Here is a 9699-nt window from a genome sequence, read left to right as displayed (position 1 = left end):
TTGATGCAGAATTGATGACACAATGACCTTTTGAATGCACCTACCCCTAATTATTTTAAAGTTACAGTAATTCCTATGTGGTTTTCCTGCTTCTCAAGATTCTTCATAAAGGTACATGTTCACCATAACAAAGATGGACTATAAGACTGTTTGACTTCACATCGTGTGTTTTATTGAATACAGATACTCTTGTACTCCTTGCTCAATGTTTTACCCTTCAAGTCAATATCTGGTATGTCCTCCTGCTGCATCAATGATGATCTGCGGCGCACACCCTTAGTGAAACAAAGTGAATATTGAGCAGCAAGATCAAATCAATAGCAATTATTGCAACTTTTAACATTGATGTGATTGCATTCAAATTGCCATTTTTGTCATCAATAATGAATCGATTTGGACGATTGAGGTATCAAACTGTACTGAATAAATTCATCTATAACATACTTTTGGTAGGTCTTGATTTAACACCCCTTCTTTGACTTATGGACCAAAATTAAACTGGATACCTTCTTTTTGTGATGGGTTTATCATACCATGTGATGAACTGAGATATAAATACATTTAAATATAAGTATAAACTACATTAATTCCAATAAATAAAAATCGAGGTCTACATAATATTTTAAGCCATACAATTCAAATGTGTCCATAATAATCATATTAGTAATAATAAGAACCTAAAAAAAGAAAGGTTTATAGTTTACAATACCAAGTTTGAAGTTGATTGGTTATTGGGTTTAAGCTGCAGAGTGGATAATGGAAATAAGCAAATAAATAATCACAAATACGTAAATAACATGACACAAAACTAAACTATACAGCACATCAGGCCACCATATCCAATCCCCACACCAAGTTTGATATAATATTGGATGGCTGAGCATGATACCATAACATATCGGATGAGTCATAAAAATATCGGACGAGCCAACGGCGAGTTCAATATTTGTATGACAAATCCGATATGTTATGGTATCATGCGAAATAAGCCATCCAATATTATCATTATTAGGCTTTCTTAACTCCTAATAACCCTGAAAACATACTAATGAAGTTGATCGGTTATGGTGTTGCAGAGTGGATTAATGAATTTGCTCCCCCCAGCCAAACCACATGACAACCAAAACAACCCAACCTTAAAGATGGTTTTTAAGTTGAAATTCCTACACTAATTTGAATATCTAACTTCATGTACAAATACTTCTTGGTAAAATGAACCTTCCAATCCAAGTTCCACAGAAATTGTTAGAATTGGCAATTCTAGCATTTTGTGTTTCGGAAGCTTCAATTAACACCACATGTGCTCATTAAAGTACAATATTTGGCCAACGACTACACGTTGACATGAAAAAATAGGTTACAAATATCATTACAGTATAAAGCCAAAGAACTAAATATCAGTTATGTTCACCCCTGTATATCCTAAACCTGAACAAAGCTAAAGACAAATATGTCAAATTAAAACAAGCAGCCAATACCTGTACCCTTTAGCTCTTATTTAAGACCTATTTGTTGAAATTGGTGGAGGATTAAAGAAACAGTGATCTAAAATCTACGAAAGAAACAAAATCGAAAGTTCCACATCTATGCTCTAATATAATCAAGGAATACATGACGCTAGTTTTAACGTGCTAATCAATGGAAGCTCGGCGCTAGTTCTCTTGTTCGAGAACGATTTGTATACAAATCAATAGGGCATGGAATGGAGCAAACTGCAACTTTTTAATTTGCATCTTCCTTGGGTTTTTACATTGTTGTGTCAGTATTTCTTGAACGATTTCAAAGAATGACATCTTAAAAGTTGAGCTAAAAGATGCAGCTATTGACTGCTAGTTCTAATTGTGACATATCTGTCTCTGTTTAGGATATACAGGGGGTGAACATAACTGGTACTAATTCTTTTGCTTACTGTGTTATGCTACTACATGACTGTACAAGTATTGAATTTCAGTTGTGACAAAAAGAAATTACCACAGCAAGTAATTAAATAAGGCTCTTTTGTTTCGGAGACTTCAGTCACTGGCTGTTAACATTGTAGAACTAGTTTTATGAAACACTGTTGGTATCATTCAAGATGATATTTTCTTATATTTATTGAATCAATACATATACTTCTATGTGGCAAATATTGTAGATTTGTCACACTACTATTTTTTTCATCCATTTATAAAGTATGGTGTTAACAACTTAACATACATGTGAAGCCTCCGAAAAAGCCATTTAGCTCTGTACGATCACAAATCAATGGTCAGTATGGCCACCATCCACAGTCTGTGGATGCACGAAAGTGAATGTAAAATAAGGTAAACACTGCATGGTAATATTGCTGCAGGTGCATCTTGTTGTGTTGTTGATGTTGCTGGTGCATCTGTTATTACTCCTGCATCTGCATCAGGTGCTATTGCTGGTGTGTCATCCGAGTCTGAAAAAAAAAAAAGACGGGTAGAAACAATAAAGGTTTAAATGAACAGCATGATTTCAAAGTGTTTGGGTCTAGTCAAATAAAATTGGGCATAATTATAGGGCTATGAAAATTCAAATTTTCCTCAATTTTGGTAGAAGAGCCACAGCTTTTGGAGTTTTACTCAAGGTGAATTGATGAACTGGAGGTAATATCCCAAACTGGCATTCTTCTCTTCCGCAGGGATTGATCTTCACTTCCATGGGGATCTTTGGAACTCCTTGGAGGCCAGTCAAGTGCAGATCCGTCAGTACACGCTTTTCAATGCGGAATAAATGCTAACCTCATTGTGACATCACCAAGCAGCAAAGTTTATTTCCCATTGAAAAAGCGTGTACTGACAGATCTGCAGTAGACCGTTCTGTTGAGAGCCTTAAAATGCATGGGAGTCTTGACCACTATCACATACCAGTACCACCTTTATGTCAGTGCCCCTCCCACACACACACACTGATGGTGCCCCATCAAAATGAAAATAAGCCCCTCAACTATCCCAAGTGTAGATACAAGGTCAAGGTGCGATTCATATATTGTTAATTTCAAATGAGGCCACCATATACTATGACCGCACCAAGTTTGAAGTTGATCGATGATTGCGTTTGAGCTGCAGAGTGGATAAACGGAAATGTAGGCAAACGATGCAAATGAGCTCATTAATATTCATAACTATGCAAATAATGTGATGCAAAAAATAGAGGTAATTTTTAAGGCTAATTTCTGCCAGTTTTTGTGTAAAATAGGGGTAAGAAATGCTGACAATGTTCTTGAAACTGAGCAAAATTTCTTTTTTTTTAAACTTTAGGAATGATCATGCGTTACGCCTTTGAATAGGCAGTGACAACATTGGGTCGAAAAAGCCCTTTTACCCATTGTAAAGCATGTCAATTCATGGTTAAAACTCTTTTGAAAATTAAGCTTGGAAATTAAATTAAGTTTGGAAATTAAATCAGCCCTTTTGTAAAAATATAAACCCATTGGCATCAAAAAACAACATAACATGCAGAAGTCAGAAATAGGTTTATATATCAAGTAACTAACGAAGGCACCACCCGAGCAATACAAAAAAGAATCACAGGCCATGTCAAGTTTTATTGTCAGAAGCAAACTAGTATTTGCTTTTCGCTCCGTCTTTTCCCAGCCATTTTAAAACACAATTTGATATTAATGTGTACACAGATATGTATATTATAGGGGCAAGGGCTACAACTACTGCACTGAAAATTCAGCAACTCAAGGCAAGCTGTTATTGATTTATTGATCAAATATTGGTTTTCCCTCATTTTTGACTGTAACTCCACAACTGTTGTTTGTGCTGAAATAAAATTTCCAATGCAGTAGTTGTAGTCCTTGCCCCTATAATATACATATCTTACTTGTCACCAATGCGATATAATTTTTGAGAAAAATGGAAAAATAGGCACAAAATTGGGCAGGGGTGTAGTACCCCTTAAGCATGTTGATAAAAGCGAATTATTTGGTACATCGGAAACGGTCTGAAAAGAAAGGCTAATTTAAATAAAAAAGGTTGCTCACATCTATGTGGAAATCATTACAGATTTCTGAAAATGATTTAATTTCTTTTTTTTTTGTTCAAATAATTAAATCAATATCAATGTTTGCAGATAGTACAGTTTTACTGTGTAGTTTTACTGTGTATCATGTCTTTTGCACAACAAAACCTATACAAAACCAAAACCTATGTTCAGAATAGCCTTCATAATGTCCCTTTTCCATAGGTTGTTGACTTCGATCGGGTCAGCACTAGCCCTGTTGGTTCAAAAGTCGTATGGACAGCTTTTGTATTTTGTAAGTATAGCTTTAAGAACTGTTCATCTTATTTCCTCGTCAAGATGCATCCATCGTTTAAAATAATTAGGACATAATTACGTATTATCCTTAAACGTAGTCAAGTCGAAATCTGGCAAACTTCACTTACATTTGCCTGTTGAACCCTTTGATGTTTTCTTCTCATTATAAAACATGTCCCAATGCATGTCAGGGAGCTCAAATAGGAACAAAATATTTATCTCTTTAAAAGAGATTTGTGAATCTTAAAAACATACCAATGTGCCATCTGATCAAGACACAGCATTTATTACCATCATGACCCAAGATCAGAACATCTCTGCCAATTAGAAGAATGATCTATCGATCTTGTTACTGCAGTTACTTACCCTGGTCTCACTGTGCTTCTTCACCTTTGCCAGAGGAATATTAACTTTGAAGTCCTCTTCTGTGAATATGCTGCCCTCTCACAGCTACGACATTTCTAGCATGAGCTTGGTTTTTCTTAACTTTCCCTTTAAATCTCTGTGGAAGGAAGGGAAATATTTTAATGATAAAAATAAAATTCAATTATAATCACAGCTAAACATTTTGTTGCATATTATAAACTCTTCATAAACAAAAATGTAATTTACATTTCACAATGCTTCTTCCACAAAATTTGCATAAGGTGATAATACAATATTGCTTGGTGCACGTTATCGAGTTTGGGTGAGCGGTGGCGAGTGAGAGCGATCGCTCGCCTCAAACGGCAAGGCCTGATATTCTTGTTTCAGTCAGATTCCTAATGTGTCATTGGGATGAAGAGGCTAACCATGTGGCATACAGTTCATGTAAGTTTTGACTAATTGTTCTTACAAGCTAAAAGTTACTATGCTTGTTTTGCCTCTAATTTTCTACAAAAATAGTACAATTCCATAATTATTATTATTACTATAAGTGGAAGCAAGTTTAATAAACAAAATCAAAATAAAGACTTTTTGTTTTTGTGTATTATGGCAGCTATTATTATTAGCACATGTTTTGGATGAATAATACATTAATTTCTAACAATTCATGGGGAAGTATGAAGAGTTGCTAATATTTTCACCACTATGTTGGATGCCTGAGTTTTTTACTGGACACAAATATTTTATGCATTTGCCACACATTGTATGCATTGTGGGTCTGCTTAACAGGATGCCTGAATTTCTTGTAAATTATGTTAGAATAGATTACAATTTGAAATGACTTGTTACTCTAGGTGGGTAAATGTGTGTAGGGTTTAAACTCTTTCCCTAGAGAAATTTGATTACCAAACAGCTGTGATTTTGGTTTCTTCCAAAGTCAGTTGGCTCTCCATATCCTCTAACCAAATGAATGTTGTTTACTTCCAGTTTATTACTGTAAGTTGGTAATAAGCAATGCATTGAGTGACCCATTTTTTATCAAAATATTTTTATTCCACCCTGTATAACTTGCAGGTCACCCTGTATAATGAGTTGAAATGTATATATTTGAATTGCTTATGCCTTCAGCTTTCCAAAAATGTATACTTTTGCTAGTTTAGGGTGGATGATTATCGAGATAATCTAATTAGAAACCCGTTTGGTGTAAAAATTCATAATATTTGTCATGTAACGCTAAGGGTGGTGAGTTCAGGACACACGGCCGTCTTGCTTTTTATTTATTTCGCCCCTTGTGTTTTTCTTTATTTTTTTTTAATTAAATGATTAATTAATTAATTTTGTAGTGGGGTATGCTCTATTATATTTTTATCATGTTCCTCGTATCATGCTTGACAAGATAAGGTCTTGCCTTTTCATTTATTTCGGCCCTTATGTTGTTCTTTATTTTATTTTTAATTAAACAAATAAATAATTAATTTTGTAGTGGGGGACATGCTCCCTTATATTTTTTCCATATTCCTCGTATCATGCTTGACAAGATATGGTCTTGCTTTTTATTTATTGCGCCCCTTATTTTTTTATTTTTTTTTAAATTAAATTATTAGTTGATTTTGTGGTGGGGACATGCTCCCTTATATTTGTTTTCATGTTCCTCGTAATCGTATCATGCTTGACAAGATCAAGTTTTGCTTTAAAAAATATTTCGGCCCTCATGTTATATTTTTGTTCATGTTCCTCGTATCATGCTTGTCAAGATAAGGTCTTGCTTTTTATTTATTTCGGCCCTTGTGTTTTTCTTTATTTCATTTTTTAATTAAATGATTAATTAATAAATTTTAAATGATTTATTAATTAATTTTGTAGTGGAGTTATGCTCCATTATGTTTTTTCATGTTCCTCGTATCATGCTTGACAAGACATTTATTTTGGCCCTTATGTTTTTCTTTATTTTATTCGTAGTTCAATAATTAATTAATGTTGTAGTGGGGGACATGCTCCCTAAGTTATATTTGTTTTTCATGTTCCTCGTATCATGCTTGACAAGATAAGGTCTTGCCTTTTCATTTATTTCGGCCCTTATGTTGTTCTTTATTTTATTTTTAATTAAACAAATAAATAATTAATTTTGTAGTGGGGGACATGCTCCCTTATATTTTTTTCCATATTCCTCGTATCATGCTTGACAAGATATGGTCTAGCTTTTATTTATTTCGCCCTTATGTTTTTCTTTATTTTATTTTAATTAAATAGGCCTAATTAATCAATTTTGTAGTGGGAGACATGCTCCCTTATATTTGTTTTCATGTTCCCCGTATCATGCTTGATAAGATACGGTCTTGCTTTTTATTTATTTCGCACCTTATGTTTTTATTTTTTTTTATTTTTGGAGGCAAGCTCCCTAATATTTTTTTCATGTTCCTCGTATTATGCTTGACAAGATAAGGTCTTGCTTTTTATTTATTTCGCCTCTTATGTTGGGTCGTTTTGGTAGGGTTTTACAGGCCTACTGGTAATACATCGTACTTGCAGTTGCATGCTTTCTAGTAGTCCGAGGTTGCTCAGACTGTTGTAGTACATGAGAACTGCCTCCATGAAAAGTAAACAATGACATTAAAAAACTTGTCAGAACACCCTCATCATGATCATGTGAATGTACCATGCTCCCCGTGTTCTAGCATGACTACCATGTACTAGCACGGGGAGTAGAAATAAAGCTTTAGGCCTAGTAGGCCTACTAGCGGTTATTCTTGATGAGTAAACGGTAGCGGTTACACTGCAAAAGCAGTGTTTCGAAATTATTATTATTAAATTATGTCTTACCTAGCATTGATCAAGACGCACCTACGTTCGAGGGACATGCGACCTGCCCGTTTCGAGAATAAGAGCGGACAGACAGACTCACAAACAGACTACCAGTAAAATTATGTCTTTATAATACGAAGTTGTGTCATTTAAAAGATGACGCAGAACATGAGCACATACACAAATATTGTCCTGATAGTTTAGTAAAAGATGACAGAGAACCCCGGGCAGAGAACATGACATGAGCAAAAATACAAATAATATATTGTCCTGATAGTGGTAGTACTGGTATACTTGGTGTAGGTGAAAAAGATGTGATCTCTGAACCTTCTCCTATAAACATTGTTGGCAACCAATGCTTGGTAACCATGGTAACACTTGCTAGTTAAAAGTTATCATCTTTATATCACAGAGTAGCAACTGTGATACATGCACATACCTCGCTATACTTGTAAATTAGATCAATGTAGGCCTACTTCTTCTAGTTCATAGTACTACATCATTACAATGTAGGCCTAATAAGTAGAGCACTATCCAAATTTTGTAAATCTGAAACGTATTGTAATCCAAAATATGAAGTTCTGAAACGTATCGTAGCAGGTGAAAATATTTGGAATGGTGGAGGCACAGTCGAGTCCAGGCATCGTACAACGTTTACGCGGATGTAATGGTTCGAAGCAGAGAAAATAAAGGTAGAGAAGCGACACTCCGGTGACTCCGTACAATTAACGTGCAGACGGCCTATACCGATGTGAGGACAGAAAATGTGACTCTCCTGCTAGTCTCGGGCGCGGGCCAGACTGTATGCGGTATGAACAAAAACATAATTAACTGGTTGTGTAGGAGACTAGCAGGAGAGTCACATTTTTCTGTCCTCTGCTGTCCTCCGGAGTGTCGCGGTCCTGTTCGAAGTGATGGTCGTCAGACGCTCGAACCGATGAGGGCGACATTTGCTGTGTTTGAGTGCTTTGTTTGTAAACGGAGCAAATTTTCCTGTCCCTATATCGTGCAGCACATGATTCCATTTAAAATCCACACTACCCCTGTAGAAGATTTAGCTAAAGTCTTCTACAGAGGGAGTATGAGTTTTGAATAGAATACACAACTAGACTTCAACTTGAAATACTCAGTCCAGTTGTGGAAGATAAAGGTAAAACCAGAATACAGGGGAGTATGGGTTTCAAAATGATTAACCCTGACCAGTTACATTTCAAAAACATACTCCCCCTGTGGAAGATATTTCTAAAATCTTCCACAGGGGTAGTGTGAATTTCAAGTGGAATAGCCCATTGTGGGTGAGGAAAAAATATAATTAGCCTAAGGTCATGAAAGTATCAGGAGGCAATTGAGTATTTGCCGACACAACCAATAACTCTTCACCATGTTCATGATGGAATAAACATCTAAATATAATACATAAAATGTGTGTTTTATTAGAATTTAATAACGGATAGTCGTATTCGATACACATTTAATAAATAGATTGGGCTGTAGAACGTTTCACGTCTCAGTTCCTGTAAGCTCAACCAGAGATTGCGTTTAAACCAGAAGATATATATAATATTTTGTTAATATTAGAAAAATTAATAAATGATCACAACAAACAACTGTGGCCTCAATCTGAATCTTTAAAAATAAAATTAAACAAACAACAAGCAAGAATATATAAAAAAACACGAAAAGACGAATAGCTTGTTTTTACTTTTATCAACTAGGACATGTAGGAGGAAAATACATATCAACTTCCATGATTTTTTCGCGCGCAATCTGAGTTTATTACTTTCTATGTTTTTACTTTTGTCAACTAGGAGGACAATACATAATTATCAACTTCTGTGATTTATTTCGCGCGCAATGGGCTATTCCAGAAAATAAGTGCACACCCCCTATAGAGGAGTAAAATTTCCATAAAAGAAATGTCTGGATTTCCTGGTTGGCTTCCTGAAAGCGAGTGGAATTCCAGTTGCCAATGTTGCTGTAGCTATTTTTGACAAATAAGGAAGGAGGGTTTTTTATTGTAAAAATGGTGAAAACCCTTATTTGGACCGTTTTTGCATACATTAGGGGCTGTGCAATAATTATGAGCCCCCCCCCGGGGGTACAATTTCCAAATGGCTCGCCAAAAATCGCTTGCCACCCCTCTCGGCCTGCCAAAATTCTTTGCCCCCCCCTTGCACATGCCAAATTTTGGGATCCCAATTTCCAAATCTTAAGTGGTCTATATACCTGCTGCGAGCGCAGCGAGCAGGAAAATTTGCATAT

This window comes from Amphiura filiformis, chromosome 2 (genome assembly GCF_039555335.1).
Source record: "Amphiura filiformis chromosome 2, Afil_fr2py, whole genome shotgun sequence".
NCBI classification, from domain to species: Eukaryota; Metazoa; Echinodermata; class Ophiuroidea; order Amphilepidida; family Amphiuridae; genus Amphiura; species Amphiura filiformis.
Note: the sequence above shows the minus strand (reverse complement) of the source record.